At 40.6% G+C, this 18,025-nt stretch overlaps 1 protein-coding gene across 3 annotated transcripts in view; it reads right to left on the reverse strand.

Moving 5' to 3' along the window:
• CDC73 (cell division cycle 73) overlaps window positions 1-18,025 on the reverse strand; it is a 174,379-nt gene that overhangs the window by 91,350 nt on the left and 65,004 nt on the right. The gene's annotated exons all lie outside the window — the stretch shown is intronic.

The raw sequence follows: 18,025 nt of genomic DNA on the forward strand, positions 1-18,025 counted from the left end.
AAACCTTCCTTTACAGGAAGATTACTCAGGGTATGGCTACACTTTTTACACCCCTGAGCGCAAAAGCTGCAGCGCTGTAAAGTGCCGGTGTAGCCATACCCTCAGAAGGTAGTGGTTAGTCAGCTTCTGCATTATTTAAGACTTCTCTGGTTTCCCTTAATCTTTATTGCACTGGGTTTTCAAACTATGTAAGGCACAGAGACTGCATTTATTTTTCGGTTGATCTTCAGGTAATAATGGAAAGAGATCAGAGTCCATACAGATACTGTTTACAACCCTTGATATGACTGACCACAAGGCAAGTACTAGTAGGTACGAACAAGCTGAATTACAGTGGTTGTGTCTGTTCCTCCCAAGGAACACTGCGTTCTTGGGTAAAATGAGTAATTTGATTTTAGAGGTCCTGCTGTTTTCTATCTCGCCACCTTTCTATATTCAATTTAACTACTCAGATGGTACCACAACCACATGGTATGAGCATTTTCAAAGTATTAAACAGAACAATCTCTTCCTTCCAAGCCTGTACGAAAAATTGCTTAACTAGTTTACAGGGCTGGTGGAAGGATATTTTGCGCACTAGGAGAAACTTCCACCTTGTGCCCCGCCCTCTGAAAACTAGTAAACGTAGCATTATAAACAGCCTGTCAGAACGGGTAAGGGCTTTGTAATGTTTCTTTTTTACCATTAAAGGCATTTCAATTGTTTGCCATTGCTTCTGATGGTGTCCCATTCAAAGTCTTACTGTTGTGCAAAGCTAAACAATTGAGCCTTGCATTGCATCACCAACCAGGTTACAAATCCCCCTTGCCCCAAAGGGCCATTATCCCCTGGTGACTAATTTCTACTCCAAGTCTATAAAGCAGACTTTTAAGGTAAATACATTATTCCTTCAATATTACCCATGCACACATCTCACTCGACAAGTTATCAGCTTTGTGTAGATCCCTTCCACATTCCTCTTTGAGGGTAAGTGCCCTGTAAGACACGTGCTGGGTGTAGTGAGTTTGTCAGGCCGGTGGTGACGGCTGTTTGTGAAGATCAGAGGGCCTTTTGCCAAGGGGTGCTGGTGTCACAGCGAGCTTGGAGTGGTTGAAAGTATGGGGCAGGGCACTGAGGCTGGTGGGGCAGGTAACAGGCACTGTGCTGGGGGCAGGTGGTGCCGGGAGTGGGCAGGGGCAGGTACCTGTCAGTCTCCAGCACTCGGGCTGTGCCAGCAGCCTTTTCATCTCGGAGTCTCCCCTGCTTGCCTAGGGGCCACTCTTCTTCTCAAGCTCCCCGGCTGCTGCCGCCACGGCCACCTGGGAGGATGCAGATGGGGGGGGTGCCGCTGAGGAGGAGACGCAAGGAGTTGGGCTCAGCTGAGGCCCTGCACCTGCTGGCCGAGAGAGCAGCAGGAACTAGGCGAGCAGGTATGTCGCTTGGATTAAGTGAAAGCTGCACTTAAGAAATAAATCTCATTTAGTTCTAAAAATGATGACGTCCATAGCCATTCCCTCTACATGTACATGAAGGTGACCGAGGGAAACAGACTTTGGGACTGTTGCTTTACCACTGTGCTGATACCCATGTTTGGTTTTCCTTCAAATACAGATCCAAGAGTTTGCTTTCCAGTTGATACTTGTCAGAGACAGCAGTCTGGATGAAAGCTAGACAAGACGGAAATAATGCTGCTGGCTACTGGGAAGACATCTGGAGAGATGGTTAGGGGCAGACTGTTCCCTCCATTAAGGATGTATGCTGTTCCTTAATTATGTGATATGCTATCGTGGGTTCATAATGCATCCAGCACTGGGCCTTGATGTTCAGTTAAGAGCAATGGCTCAAGATACTTTCCCTAATCAACAGTTGACCCAAAGAATATAGCCATTCCTTTCTGAGTAGGACCTCAGTGCTTTGCCATACCTTTGGCACTTCCAGGCTGGACTACTGTAACGTACTTTTTATTTGAGTTCTTCAGAAGTTTCAGCTGGTCCAGAATATTGTTAAACAAGTGTGAAAAAGACATACACAGCACATAACACTTCTCTGTATTGGAATTCTGCTTGCTGAAGGCTTAATCCAAGGGTTAATAGTGAAACTGTATGTGGCTTGGCACTTGAACTCTGGGGTTTGGCGGTAAGTTATCCTCTAACAGACTCATCTTTGGAACTTGTTCCTCCTTAAAAGTCTGCCAGCATTTGGCAGCATTTTAGGACAGGTTGCAACATCCATCAGTTTAGTCTGGCACTGTAACTGGCAGAGGATTTGTTAGCAATCAGGTGCAGAGAGTGCGTGTGTGTGTGTGAGAGAGAGACACAAAAGCTGCTTAGTTTTATAAGCTATATTGAGAGTTCATCACAGTTTGTAAAAAACTGTATTAGTGCCTATGTGTAACTTGAAGGCACTTTATAAATATAAAAATAAATATTTGGACTATACACAAGATAGCCAGTCTACCGAAGGTTTTTTTGCCTCTGAACAATGTTCTCTTTTCCCTTGTTCAGAACCAACTTTAAGAAGTGAAGGGGGCTTTGTACACTGAAAGACTATTACAGGATGAAATAGTAAAATGTTGTCCCATTTAAAAAAAATAAAAACTGCTTTCCATTTGTCTATGTTGTGTTAGACACCACTTAGTTTCTGCTTACCCTAGTACAAAATAAGGAAGCTTTAGTTCATGTTTAAAATAATGCAATAGCAATTTATGGTACAAATTCTTTACTCTATTATTTTGTTTATAAATTTTCACTTACAATATTCTCTTCACTAGAAGAGAACTATGTTTTGGGTTTTACATTGTCACCTTTCCAAACTAAGATGGATAGAAACGATATTTTTCATAAAAGTAGTTTGAGCATTTGTGCCTAAAGATAAAGAATCTGTTCCATGGTGTGTTCCTACAATACACATGTACCTGCAGCTCAATATATACTTCAATTGCCAATGTTAAAGGAAGTATTTTCATTTATCTGTTTTTTGGTTTGTAAGATGAGAAAAAGAACAAATGAAATCAAACTATAAGATGACAGTAATATCAGGTAGATATAAGGGAAGGGAATACAGTTAAAAGCAGTCTTAAATGAGGAGAACAATGGGTTAGTGGATTATCAGCAGGGAAGTATCAACTGTTAGCCAAAAATCATGAAACTTCCTCAGCTAAAAAGACATGCATATAAAATAACTATGAGTAATCCAAAAAGTAACTACTGAAAACAGCCATCATCTGACAATATATCTGTTCCCTGTGCATTTTCAGCTAAGCGAGCGAGATAGGTTCTTTTCCAACTCAAACATCAATAGCTTTCTCTGTGGGAAAACGAGGTCTTATGGCTAACAGCACGGGGTTGGGAGACAGGACCAATTCTGACAGATTTCCTGTGTGATCTTGGGCAAGTCTCATAACCTCTCTATCTCAGTTTCCACATGCAAAATAAGAATAAAAATACTTCCCAGCCTTAAGTGGTGCTGGGGAGAAATTCAGTGTCTGTAAGATTCTTTTGAGACTCAAATGGAAGATACTACAGAAGAGCAAAATATTCTTAAGTTCAAAATTATTAACTCAGTTTTTCATGGCAGTTATGTATAGCACAAACATCCAACTTTCAGATTCTAGGTTGAAGATGACATGCTGGTAAAATAGTTCAGCATCCTACCTCAAGCACTGATGATATTTTCTCAGTGCATGTCTACACTACAGACTTAAGTCGACCTATGTTAGGTCCATTTACAGCCAGTCATTTGCTGATGTTTATGCTGCCTTCCTTCTACCGGTGGTGTGCATCCTCATCAGGAGTGAGGGGCTGAAAGCCAGTGCAGCTTCCACTCAGTTCCCTGCCAGGAGTGGGAGATGCAGCCGCCCAGGCATCTCGCTTCCCTGATCGGGGAGCCAGTTGCAACAGGGCTCCAGCTTCCAGGCTTTCTTGTCAATTTCAAAGCTCCAACATGGAGACCTGAAACTGACAAGATAGCCAACTGCCCGTGTAAGTAACACACAGTGTCTACACAGACAATGCATTGCCGTAACTACACTTACATAAGCCCTATGTGTCTCATGGAGGTGGATTTATTATGTTGATGTAGTAGGGCACTTACACCATAGATTGACGTAAGCTGCCTTACATCAACCTACGTAGTGGAGACCAGGCCTTAGTAAACTTTAAACATCCATCTGATATTGTGAGGAGGTAAACATGGAATCTCACATATTTTACAAGTTATATTTCAGAGTATATCATACATCTATACTAAACCAAACATTATATTCCAGTATCCTTACTATTCTAAGCACTTTTATCTGAAGTGTAAAAGTGCAGCTAAAAAAAATCCCTACTCTGAAGGGTCTCTTTTCTCCTCATCTATTTTCCTGATGTGTCCTAACCCAGCACAAGCTTCAGACATATGACAGTATGAAATAGTGGGAGAAACTAGCAATAAAATTAAAAATTTAGAGCCATAAGTAATCAAAATGAAAACTTGAGTGAAAGGAGAAGATAATATAAAAACACCAATTCCCTTCAGATTTCTTGTTAATGGTAAATACTAATGCATAGTTGAATCTATAACTCAGTTTGGGTTTGTTTTGTTTTTAATGACTACAATAGTATATTTGCCCAACTCAGAAAACATTGCTTTTCTTAATTCTGCATTTTTATGTATGTCATGTACAAATATTTTATGCCTTTAAAAGAACAGTATATTTAGCCACAGGTTGATTGAGCAGGACAATTACAGTAACTCAGACTATGGTACCTTCCCTTAAATTTCACTGGATATAGATACCCCAAAGCGGATTTTACACGGATAGCAACTCAGAGATAACATCTTCCAAAACAGTCTATGTCATAACTGGTATGTGCTAACGCCTCGGAAGACTGAAGTGACTCAAGTCTGTAAGCCACAGTTTAAGAATGTACTAATTTACTGTACTATTGTAGGTCAGATCTTTGGTATTTCAGCATCCTATCTCAACACTGATCATCAATATTTATTTTTGCCTGCTGAGCTATTAACATATGTTTCTAGCCAGCTGTACAACAATGTATAAAGGAGGCACAGAGAAGGCAAGAATGCCACCTTTACTCTATATCCAAGACAAAAATAAAAGTTACAGGTGTAAGGAATAAAGATAAGCACTTCGGTCACCTCAGTTAAAAGAATATCTAGTTGTCAGGCTACAAAGATGAAATTGTCAGGCACTACAAATGAGGCAGCTAACCAAACACTATACTCAGGTTAAAAAAAATAGGACACATCTAATGTTAATTTTTTTAAAAGGAGGACAAACTAGAAAACAATGTCTGAATCTATAGTTAGAAAGTCCTACATAGTTGTCCATTCTGAAAGAAATAAAGTACAAAGTAGGGGGTAAATCCATTTCTATATCAAAATTTCAAGTCATTTCACAATTACAAAGGCACACTTTTAAAGAGTTGTACCTTGATCAGAGGGAATACTAGAGAAAGTGACATGAAAGCATATCAGGAGATACTAACTCCAGAGGTAATCTTTTCCACCGATGGCTGTCAGGAATATTCAAAACAAAGGGAATGACAAATAGATCTGATGATCTAAAATTTAAACAGTTTATTTACCATGAAATTATTAATTACTGTTCTCTTTTAATTAGTGCAGTAATAAATGAGAAATAACCTGGCTACAGAATGGCACTTTCTTTTCATAGTTAAATGATTACAAAAGGATTCAGCTGAACGTGGATATAGATGAAAACTACCATGTTGCCTTCCTGGTATTACCATGGCAACAGTTACAAAAGAGCTCTCTCTCAAGTATTTAAATCTGACAGTTTCACAGTAACACTAACACTAACTGAATGATGGTGATGCTGTATTTTGCTTTATTAGCTAACTGCTCAAATCACAGAACATTAATTTTCTTCATACTTTTCAAAAACTAACTCTTGGACAGAGTACTCTGAATGAGACTAATCTTGAATGACTTACCATATATACTCATTCATTAGCCCCTTCATTTATAAGCTGACCCCCCAAGATGGATAGGTAAAAATAGCAAAAACTGTATGACCCTTTTGTAAGTCGACCTTGTATTTCAGGGGTTGGCAAACTTTGGCTCCTGGCCCATTAAGGTATGCCGCCAGCAGCCCTGGACGTTTTGCTTACACGGCGCGTTCACAGCCACGGAGCCCCACAGCTCCCAGTGGCCGCAGTTTGCCATTCCCAGCCAATGGGAGCTGCAGGAAGTGGTGCCTCTTCCCGCAGCTCCCATTGGCTGGGAATGGCGAACCATGGCCACAGGGAGCTGAGGGGTTCTGTGCCTGCAGACGCTCCAGGTAAACAAAATGACAATGTATTAGATATTCAATTCAATGATTCCATAGAGTTTAAAATCATCAAATTTTGGTGTGGACCCGTTTATAAGCCAACCTCCGCTCTTTGATGCATCATTTTTTTTTACCAAAAATATTCAGCTTATGAATGAGTTTATACGGTATCCTAAAATAAGTAGAAGTCCCTCTAGCATAACAAACACTTATAGCTACGCCTTTATGTAGTCTCAAAGATTCTACCTAAACCATTACGTTAAACTTCGTTGGTGTAAAGTTGAAGTCAATACAGCTAAAATCTTTGATAGATTTTCTCTAAAAGGGTTACATTCTTGAAATAACTGGTCAAGAAAGTAACCTAAACATGTCTGAGAAAAGAGGTTGTCTGTCTAAACAGAGAACAATTTCAGTATATACCAGGGCAGATAAAAATCAATTTAAATATTATATATATTTTAATTTAAAATAAGATTTTCATAAAATTCTTTTTGAGGAAAAAACCTATCTAAAGATAATTTTATTTAAGATACATTATAGCTCAAAGATATCTCATCATGGAATAGGGATTATAAATTCTAATTCTATAGCATGAGAATATATTCATGTAATGTTTAAGAAAAATATTGTAAATGAGTTCCAATATTTCATGGATTAGAGACCCAATCTTACGCGGTTCCCAGGGCTTCTGTGTAGATTATTTAGACTAATCTTTCTATCTACCCAATGAGACTCAGTGCTCAGTCTAGAAGATACCATCAGAGATATTTAGTTTTGCAGTTCTCAAACTGTGGATTTGTGTCTCCAGAGACAACACACTTGTTAACAGCAAAAATATTTTTAACTAACTATACAAAGATGAGAAATAACAGACCTCAACCCTATTGTCCGCAGGCAAATTTGTGTAGACAGAGTCAATCCCTTACCTCTCTCTAAAAGCGCAAAGTTTCAAAAAGTTCAATGAATAGAGGATTGTTGGGGGCAGAATAGATCTGGACAAGGAAAAGTCTGGAGATAAATGTGAGAATGGAGGGCCAGGCAGTATAAATGAAAGTGAAACTGTTTGAGCAGCATATTCCAAAAGTCTTGAGGTCTGAGTGTAGCCTTTATTGATTTGAGATCTACCATATCATTCTCTCACTAGAAGGGAAAACCCATAATGGCAGCAGGCCATAATAAAGACCCAGTCTGGGAATAAGAATCATTCAAAAATACATGTTTGCTGATGATGTTTTAAAGAAAGTCACACCAGTGAACTGGTGGAAGTCACTTAAGCACTTGGATTCAGAGACTGTTAAAGTGATGCTTCTTCTGCCAGTGCAGAAAGAATATTTTCTTCTTTTGGACTAATTCAATCCAAATTGAGAAATAGTTTGGGACCTGAAAAAGCAGGAAAGCTTATTTTTCTTTTCCAGATTACAAACAAACAGGAAAATGAAGGTGAAGATGACTGAGTTATCTGCAGAAAACAATATTTCAGGTTTCTCATGTTGACCTGGCTGACACAGTCAATTTAGTTTTTTTTTTAAATATTTCATTTAACTATTTTAGTTTAAAACAATTTAAACAAAAACAAACCTGATTTTAAAAAATTTGAATGATTAACTAAATTCAAAAATCCGTATGCTTGTTTTGTTAAAATATTCTATGTTTACTGTTGAAGCAAAAATCCAGAATACGTAACTGTTGTTTTAGTTAAATAAAACAATTTAAATGTCTGTTTGGTGATGTTCTCCTCCTAATACACCGTGGCAAGAAAATCCTCCAAATGTTAATCATTAACCTCTTGAATTGGAGATAGTTCACCTCCCAAGGACTTCATAAATATCTGCTTCAGTTACCTTTGGTAAATGAAATAACCAAACAATCCTTCATTTTCTGATACAGCTATAAAATTAATCTGAAAAGTTTTCAAAATAAATCACTTAAATGTATAGCTGCACCTTCTAATAATGAAACCTACATCGATCTCTGAGTTGTGAAGAATATGGATTGAAGTTACAACAACCAACAAGAATGCACTTTTATGCAGAAATTCATCATTAAATAAAGTCTTCTTGACTACTGATTTAAATCAAATCCACCTTGGTGTATATCTTGAAAAAAATTACTTGAGAGAGCGGGAGGATAGACTGACAATCTTTTCCAGTCTTGATCTGTATGCACTCTACTATTTTCATCAAGTTGTAGGCAATCTTAACTCAGTGGGTATACAAAAGGATATTAAAGGCAAATGCATAAATTGGCATAATTCAACCACTTCCATCTCCAAAAAAAGTCTTCAAAACGCTTCATACCAACAACTGAGCAACAGATTAAATAAGTATTCTAGCATTTATTTTGTCTTTAATCATAAAGTATAGGATACTTCAGTGGTCAGTTGTCAACAAGACACTATTTATTATGTATACTAAAAAGAAAACTGATATTTCCAATAACTAAGCAATTCTCTGAGTAGTGATTACAGATATCTGAAAATGAACTGCACGGTAGCCACAAACACTATTAGAAGCTTTCAAGAAAGTAAAACATTTCATTTCGCCAACACAAAAGATCATAGACTTAGACTCATAGATGTTAAGGTAAGAAGGGACCACTATGATCATGTAGTCTGACCTCCCGCACAATGCAGGCCACAGAATCTTACCCACCCACTCCTGTAACAAACCCCTAACCTATGTCTGAGTTAATGAAGCCCTCAAATCGTGGTTTGAAGACCTCAAGGTGCAGAGAATCCTCCAGCAAGTGACTCATGCCACATGCTGCAGAGGAAGGCGAGAAACCTCCATGGCGGGCCTTTTGCCTCTGCTCTGTGACGAATTCCTTCCAGCCCAATAATGACATGCAGTTTAAACGTCCTGAGCATCGGTGGCGCAAGACTCACCAGCAGCACTTCAGGAAAAATATTCCTTGTGAAATCGACCCCCCCCATTACACCCCTCACAGATCACTGGGCCACTACGGTCTTGCATAATTTCAAGATCATTGCCAAATTAGGCTAACCATCTACCATCCTCTCCATAAATTTATCAAGCGTTAATCTTAAGCATCTCTTTGCTCCATACACTCCCTTGGACAGGCTGTTCCAAACTTCCTCTCTGATGGTTAGAAACCTTTGTCTTCTAATTTCGTCTATACTTCCCAGTTGTCCAGTTTATATCATCGTTCTGTGTCCACACTAGGTACTAAGTTAATGAATTCCTCTCTCTCTCTGATATTATTTACTTCTCGCTTATTTATGAGAGCATCATAACTCCCCTCGGTATGGCTACACTCGAAACTTCAAAGCGCTGCCCACGGAGCGCTGCCGGCACGGCTTTGAAGCGTGAGTTGTGGTCACCAGCCCCAGCATGCTGGGGAGAGCTCTGCCAGCGCTGCAATACTCACCTTCCTTATGGGACTTAGCGATGCAGCGCTGGAAGCCGCCGCTACCAGCACTGCGGGCACTTGTTTACACTGGCGCTTTACAGTGCTGGTATCTGCAGCACTCAGGGTGTGTTTCTTCACCCCTTGTATAAACAGATAGCTAAGGGTGTAATGTTTCCTTTACCTGTAAAGGGTTACACAAAGGGAACCACACACCCTGACAGAGGACCAATCAGAAACCGGATTTTCAAGCTCAGGGAGGGAGTTTTTGGGTGTGGTCTTTTGTCTGTGGCTCTCCGGGTTGTGAGAGGGTTTTGTATCTCAGCTTCTCTAATTCGTTTCCTAAGTGTAAGTCACAAACGTAGAAAAACAATGCCGCATTTGTTTTGTTTGTGTATTTACATGTGGTGTAGTTTGCTGGATGATTTTAAATTGTACATCTTTTTGAATAAGGGCTTTATTCATATTTCTTTTAAGTAATTGACCCTGTATATTGTTATCTTGATACAGAGAACATTTTGATGTCTTTTTCTTTCTTTTTATATTAATGTCTTTCTTTTTAAAACCTGTTGGATTTCTTTCTAAGTGGAGCTCTAGGGGATAGGAATCCCTGTGCCAGGATTACGGTCTCTCTCAGGGAAAAGACTGGGAGGGGGAAAAGAAGGAAGGGGGAAGGTACAATTGTCCTCTCTGTTTTGTAATTCAACGAGTTAAGACAGTTAATCTCCTTAGTGTACCCAGGGTGGGAAAATCTGGGAGGTAGTGTAAAGAGCAGGAAGGAAAGTGGTTATTTCCCTTTGTGGTAAGACTCAGGGCATCTGAGTCTTGGTCGTCCCCCACGGGAAGGTTTTGGGAGACCAGAGTGAGCCAAAACACTTATTTTTGGCTGGTGGCAGCGATATCAGATCCAAGCTGGTAATTAAGCTTGGAGGTTTCATGCTAGGCACCCACATTTTCGACGCTAAGGTTCAGAATTGGGATTTATGCTTATGATACCCCTGAGCGAGAAAGTTGCAGCGCTGTAAAGCGCCAGTGTAGCCAAGGCCTCAGCCTTCTTTTGGTTAGGCTAAACAAGCCAAGCTCTTTCAGTCTCCTTTCACAAGACAGGTTTTCCATTCCTCAGATCATCCTAGTAGCCCTTCTGTGTACCTGTTCCAGTATGAATTCATCTTTCTTAAACATGGGAGACCACAACCGTACCCAGTATTCCAGATGAGGTCTCACCAGTCCCTTGTATAATGGTACTAACACCTCCTTATCTCTACTGGAAATACCTCGCCAGATGCATCCAAAACCGCATTAGCTTTTTTAATGGCCATATCACGTTGGCAGCTCATAGTCATCCTGTGATCAACCAATACTCTGAGGTCCTTCTCCTCCGTTACTTCTAACTGATGTGTCCCCAATTTATAACAAAAATTCTTGTTAATAATCCCTAAATGCATAACCTTGCACTTTTCACTATTAAATTTCATTCTATTACTTATACTCCAGTTTACAGGATCATCCAGATCTTCCTGTATGACATCCCAGTCCTTATCTGTGTTAGTAATACCTCCCAGCTTTGTGTCATCCGCCAACTTTATTAGCACATTCCCACTTTTTGTGCGAAGGTCAATAATAAAAAGATTAAATAAGACTAGTCCCAAAACCGATCCCTGAGGAACTCCATTAGTAAAATTCTTCCAGCCTGACAGTTCACCTTTCAGTATGACCCACTGTAGTCTCCCCTTTAACCAGTTCCTTATCCACCTTTCGATTTTCATCTTGATCCCCATCTTCTCCAATTTAACTAATAACTCCCTATGTGGAACCGTATCAAATGCCTTACTGAAATTGAGGTAAATTAGATCCACTGCGTTTCTTTTGTCTAAAAAAATCTGTTACCTTCTTAAAGGAGGAGACCAGGTTGGTTTGGCATGATCTACCATTTGTAAAACCATGTTGTATTTTGTCTCAATTACCACTGATGTCCTTAACTACTTTCTCCTTCACAGTTTTTTTTCCAAGACCTTGAATACTACAGATGTCAAACTAACAGGCCTTTAGTTTCACTTTTTTTGTCTTTCTTAAAAATAGGAACTATGTTAGCAATTCTCCAGTCGTATGGTACAACCCCTGAGTTTACTGATTCATTAAAAATTCTTGCTAATGGGCTTTCAATTTCAAGTGCCAGTTCCTTTAATATTCTTGGATGAAAATTATCTGGGTCCCCCAATGTAGTCCCATTAAGCTGTTCGAGTCTGGCTTCTATCTCAGATGTGGTAACATCTACCTCCATATCCTCATTCCCATTTGTCATCCTATCATTATCCCTAAGCTCCTGATTAGCCTCATTAAAGACTGAGGCAAAGAATTTGTTTAGATATTGGGCCATGCCTAGATTATCCTTAATCTCCACTCCATCCTCAGTGTTTAGCGGTCCCACTTCTTTCTTTGTTTTCTTCTTATTTATATGGCTATAGAACCTTTTACTATTGGTTTTAATTCCCTTTGTAAGGGAAAACTCTACATGGCTTTTGGCCTTTCTCACTTCATCCCTACATGTTCTGATCTCAATAAGGTAGCTTTCCTTGCTAATCCCACCCATCTTCTACTCCTTGTAGGCTTTCTCCTTTTCCTTAATCACCTCTCTGAGATGCTTGCTCATCCAGCTTGGTATACAACTCCTACCTATGATTTTTTCCCTCTTTCTTGGGATGCAGGCTTTGATAGTTTCTGCAACTTTGACTTGAAGTAATTCCAGGTCTCCTCCGCCTTTAGATCCACAAATTCTTCAGTCCAATCCACTTCCCTAACTAATTTCCTTAATTCCTTATAGTTAGCCCTTTTGAAATCAAAAACCCTAGTCCCAGATCTATTTGTTTTCTTTCCATCTAGTTTGAACTGAATTAGCCCATGATCACTCGAACCAAGGTTGTCCCCTACAACCATTTTTTCTATGAAGTCCTCACTATTCACCAAAACCAAATCTAAATGGCATCCCTTCTTGTTGATTCAGCAACTACTTGGTGAGGGAATCCATCAGCTATCACAGCCAGAAAGATCTGAGCCCTATTATTATTACTAGCACTTGTCCTCCAGTCTATATCTGGGAAGTTAAAGTCTCCCATGATCACACAACTCCCATTAGTGTTCACTTCATTAAAAACATTTAAGAGGTCTCTATCCACATTCAAATCAGATCCTAGCGGTCTGTAGCACACCCCAAGCACTATCTCAGGGGAGACTCTAGTAGCTTTCTTTCCCAATTTGATTTTTACCCAGACAGACTCTGTCTTATCCATTCCATCACTTCTTATTTCTTTACAGTCTACCTCATCATTGATATACAATGCTACTCCACCACCTTTGCTTTTATTTCTGTCTTTCCTAACAGAACATAGCCTTCAATACCTGTACTCCAGTCATGACTACTATTCCACCACGTTTCTGTTATCCCTATATCATCGGGTTTCACTTCCTGCACCAGTAGCTCTAATTCCTCCATTTTGTTACCTAGGCTCCGTGCATTAGAGTACAAACATCTTAATTTTTGCTGTTTGGCTTTATTGACATTCTTTACCCGATTAGGCACAGACATTCTACTACCAGTATCACCTATTAGACTGGTATCTACACTACCCATCAACAAGTTAACTATCTGCTCCTGTTAACCGTTTTCAAAATGTCATACTAGGTTACAAATCGGAATGATGCCTTGGTTCATAAAACCACTAAATCCCCCAGCTGTTTTAAAAATGCCAAGTGCTCCCATGCCTCAGTATGCTTCAGGCTTTAAACAACAAAAACTCTGACCCCACATATACACACACGCGCTTTGCTAATAAAATGCTGAATACCTCTGCCCACAGGAAAACACATTTTGCTGAATTGTTTTAATTAAATATTTCATATGTGCCGCATTAGAGGAAGTGGGGTTGTAAGAAACATTTGAGAAAGAGAGATTCTATGCCCCTTGTATGATTTCCAGGCAGCACACACTGCCTCCAATATGATGTGAACTTTGGTATATGAAATGAGCCTCAGTATTAACAGCCATTGTAACTACAGTTCACAGGCAGTATAGCATAGTAAACCAAGACAGAACCACTGGGGAAATAGCCATCTGAGAGTCACTCTAAAATTTTATGTCAACCGTTAGTACTTCCATTTAATGCAAATTCCAGTCTTCTTACAGGCATCTCTCTAAAGTCCACTAGGCACTGATTTTTGTAGACAGAAAAATTCAACTCAATTAGCTAACTCTGTGGAAAAACTAATTTACACCTGTATCATCTTTGATTAATGTAAAGCATTTGTGTTCTTATAAATTGTTCTTTTATGTACAAGAAGGTAGCATTTATGTTCCAATAATTTTATGGAACAAGGATATAGTTCAGATGTGCTCTTAACATTACTTAATTCAGACACCAAACTGTAAGTCAGGGGTTCTCAAACACCATTGAACCATAATCCCCCTTCTCACAATGAAGTTACTACATGACCCATTTGGAGGGGTGGAGAGATTGGGGGTTGGTGCCCGAGCCCTGATGCCCTGGGTGGGATAAAAGGGAACTGCAGGCCAAGCCCTGAAAAGCTTGGGTGGGCGGGAAAGGAGGTTGTAGCCCAAGCCCCATTGCACTAGATGTGGGTGGAGCTTAGGCTTCAGCTTCAGCCCCAGGTTCCAGCAAGTACGCTGGCTCTGGCAACTCCGTTAAAATGGAGTCGTGACCCACTTTGGGGTCCCAACTCACAATTTGAAAACCACTATGAGTCAATATCAAATATACAACTGATAAGACAACTAACACACCTGGTGCTGAAAAAGCAAATTCTAAAGCCTATTTTGTAAACACATGGATACATATAAAATTTAAAGTTGCTCTTGAAATAACAGATACATCTAACAGTAAATATCCTCTAGTAATTCTACATTAATGTCAACAGGACTTCTCAGTATTTTTTAAGGAGATAGATTTTAAAGTGTATACAAAAGATACATTTTACTATTTCACCACATCCAAAAATCACAAAAGAAATTAAAAAATGCTTCTGCTGTTTTAGAAGTTAATCTATTAAATATTCAGAGAGTTTAAAAGTTCACTCTTTTCTTCCCTGCTTTCTCAAAATATGATCATGGATTGATAATTACAGGAGTGTGGTCACAAATCTATGAAAGCATAATTCAATATTGGTGCTCTCAATCACAAAAGATAACACTTATGTCATCTGTTCAAGTTTAAAAGACACAAAAGTTTCCATCTATTTTTAATATTTTGACTTTTCAGTAATGGGTGAATCACTTTTCTTCCTTTCACAGACAAACAATCTGCTTTCTACATTCAATAAGATGTGATTTTCTGTCTAGTCAGCTGTGAAGACTGATGTTGCAAACAAACCTGTTATGTCCAACTTTCATTAACATTAGTAACTAAAATTAAGGTAAGGAAATGAGAGCTTAATTAAAAATTGCAGAATTTAAATCTGAGGAAAGAATAAGTATTGTCATGTTCATTATCTACATGCCAGATGGGACTACCATCATTTTTTTTTCTTTAAAGCATTACCTCACTTCCTACTCCTACAGCCAAATGACTACAGTGATTTATTGTCTGAATTTCGCACAACTAGAGCAGAATGGAAAAAAAAAAGCAATAAAATATATGATCGCAAAACACTATTTCTTCCCCATCTTTCCTTCTGTTCATCTAAAAAAACCTGTGCACAATTAGTAATTATAGAAAGTGTATATTGTGACAAGATGGCTAATGTTGATATGGTGGGTCCCGTACTTTTCTTGGAGGAGGGCTAAGATGCCACTCCCTGCCCCTGGCACCGAGGGCCCCGATAGTGGCCCGGGAAGGTGGTAGAGGAGGGAAGCGGGGGTTTGCTCCTCACTCTGAGCTCCAGCCCCGCTCATCCTCTGTGGGTTTCTTACCCTCTTCTCCCTTGGGTGGGGTTACCCTCAGTCCTTAGACACTGAGGGAGGGAGTCTCCCTGTCCTGCTGGTGCAGGGTCTCCCTTACTTCAGTTCTCTGGTCTTTCAAGTCTCACAACACACCTCCAAGCTTCAGTCCTCTCTCCTTCCTCCCACACCATCAGCCAAAAACACGTGGTTTCATAAGGCTCCTGCCATGGCCTTAATTGACTACAGGTGCTCCAAATAACCTGTAACAACCCTCCTTAGATTACAGGGAACCACGTCTTAATTAGCCTAGGATTTATATATTGACTACTTGTATGTCTACCACTGCTCCCTGGCTCTCCTGTCAGTATAACTATGTCACTTGGGGTATGGAAAATCCACACCCCAGAGTGACACAGTCCAACTGACCCAACTCCGAGTTGGAGCTAGGTTGATTGGAAGGCTTGTCTCGTCATCATATCAACCGCCTTTGAGGGAGCTGGAGTACCTACCGCAACAGTGTAAACATGCCCAAAGGCATATGAACACACACACAAACAATATATACACACACATTGCATATACACAAGGCTTTGTACCACTGAGAACCAACAAGGTCCAGAACTCACTTCTAGAGTGAGAGATGGTTGCATTGCATTTGCTGCACCATTGAGGATGCACTGAGATTTGCACTTAAAGAATAATATAATATAATACATCCTCTACAGAGGATTTCCAAGTAAATCTTAATTAGCTTATGAACTGAGCACATTTTAAAGTAACTGCTTCTTGAATTTTGGTAAGTCTAATTCTTTCAGTACCCTTCCAACAAAGAAATTCATTATGTTTCAGAGCTGAAAACTAACTCAATTAGAGATATTTGCAAAACCCGAGGCCTTTTCAGTGGGATGTTAGCCACCAAAATAGCTGTGCCAATGCAAATTAGAAACCATTTACACTGGTGCAGTGCAATTTGCACATGTGCAGCCTTTCTCAGTTTGAAAGTGAGGTAAATTGTACCAGTATAAACAGCAGCTTCGCTAGTAGCTGAAATCCCAATGTAGACAATGCCTAACACATGGGCTGTATCTCCAATTCATTATGTGCACATTTTTAATGAATACTAGTGGTCAACAATTTCTACTGATGTGTTATATGTGGTGCAATTTTTTTTGCCAAATATATTTTACAATTAACATCATGATTGTCAAATTTTTGGTATTGGCATTTTTGGTATTTTTAAATAGAGAAGGGAATCCACAAGATATTTCTGTATTTCTCCACAAGTAGAAAGCTCAGCCAGGGCTGTACAAGCATACACAAGAGGAACACTGAAAGAAAAATCTACTGAGAAAGACCTGGAAAAGAAATTGATACACAGACTTAGACTAAATATATAGAAAAAGCCTATTTAGAAAATCCATCTAATGAAGCACTATCAGAGTAAAATGATTATAAAATCAGTGGTGGTGAGCTGGACCAGGTATGTGGGAACCGGAAGTTAAATTTAGAAGCCGGTTTAGAACCAGTTGTCCCGCGCAGGCTTCTAAATTTAACAACCAGTAAGGTGAAGTGACCCAGAAGCATAGCTGGGGGCGGGGGGCGCGGAGGGAGCTGGGGGAGCACATTATCCAAAAATGGCACCTTAGAGGTTGACCCCCATGGGTGCTCCAGCTCCCCATCCCGCCCTCAGCTCACTTCCACTCCGCCTCCTCCCCTAAATACTCCACCCCTACTTCTCCTCCTCCCCACTCACGTCCTGCGAATTAGCTGTTCGTGGCCATGCCGCAGCAGGTAACCGGGAGAGGGAGGGGCCACACGCAGGGGAACCACTCCCCGTCCCAGCTCACCTCTGCTCCATCTCCGCCTTCCTGGGCCTCGGCCTGAGCGTTAAGTCGCCACTTGCTTCTCAGTCCTCCCAGGCTTCCCGCACGAACAGTTGATTCGTGGGATGGGGGGCTGCAAGCTCGGTCTGACCCTGGGTTCCAGGCGCTGCGCGTCAGCGGTGTGGCCCAGCTCAACAGAGCAGCACGGCTGTAGCACCGCCAGCCACCTCCAGGCAGCGCGGTAAGGAGGCAGGGAGCTGGGACGGGTAGCAGATGGAGCAGGGAATTTTGGCGGGGTAGTCGGGGGAGTGGATAGGGGTTGGGGTGGTCAGAGGGTGGGGAAAAAAAGAGATTGAATGGGGGCAAGGGTCCCAGGGGAACAGTCAGGAAGAAGGGGGGTTGGACTGGGCGGTGAGAGGCAGTCAGGGGACAGGGAGAAGGGGTGGTTGGATGGGGGGGGCCATCAGAAATGAAAGGGTGGTTGGACGAGGCAGGGGTCTCAGGGACGCGTCAAGGAACATGGGGGGTTGGATGGGGCAGGAATCCCAGGGGGCGAGGGCAGGCCACAACCCCCTTGTGGGGTGAGGAGGGAACCAGTTAAGATTTTGGCAGCTCCTCACTATATAAAACAGTACAATCTACAGTAACAAGCCTACATTTACACTAATG

The sequence above is a fragment of the Chelonoidis abingdonii genome, chromosome 7, assembly GCF_003597395.2.
Source record: "Chelonoidis abingdonii isolate Lonesome George chromosome 7, CheloAbing_2.0, whole genome shotgun sequence".
In the NCBI taxonomy this organism is placed as follows: Eukaryota; Metazoa; Chordata; order Testudines; family Testudinidae; genus Chelonoidis; species Chelonoidis abingdonii.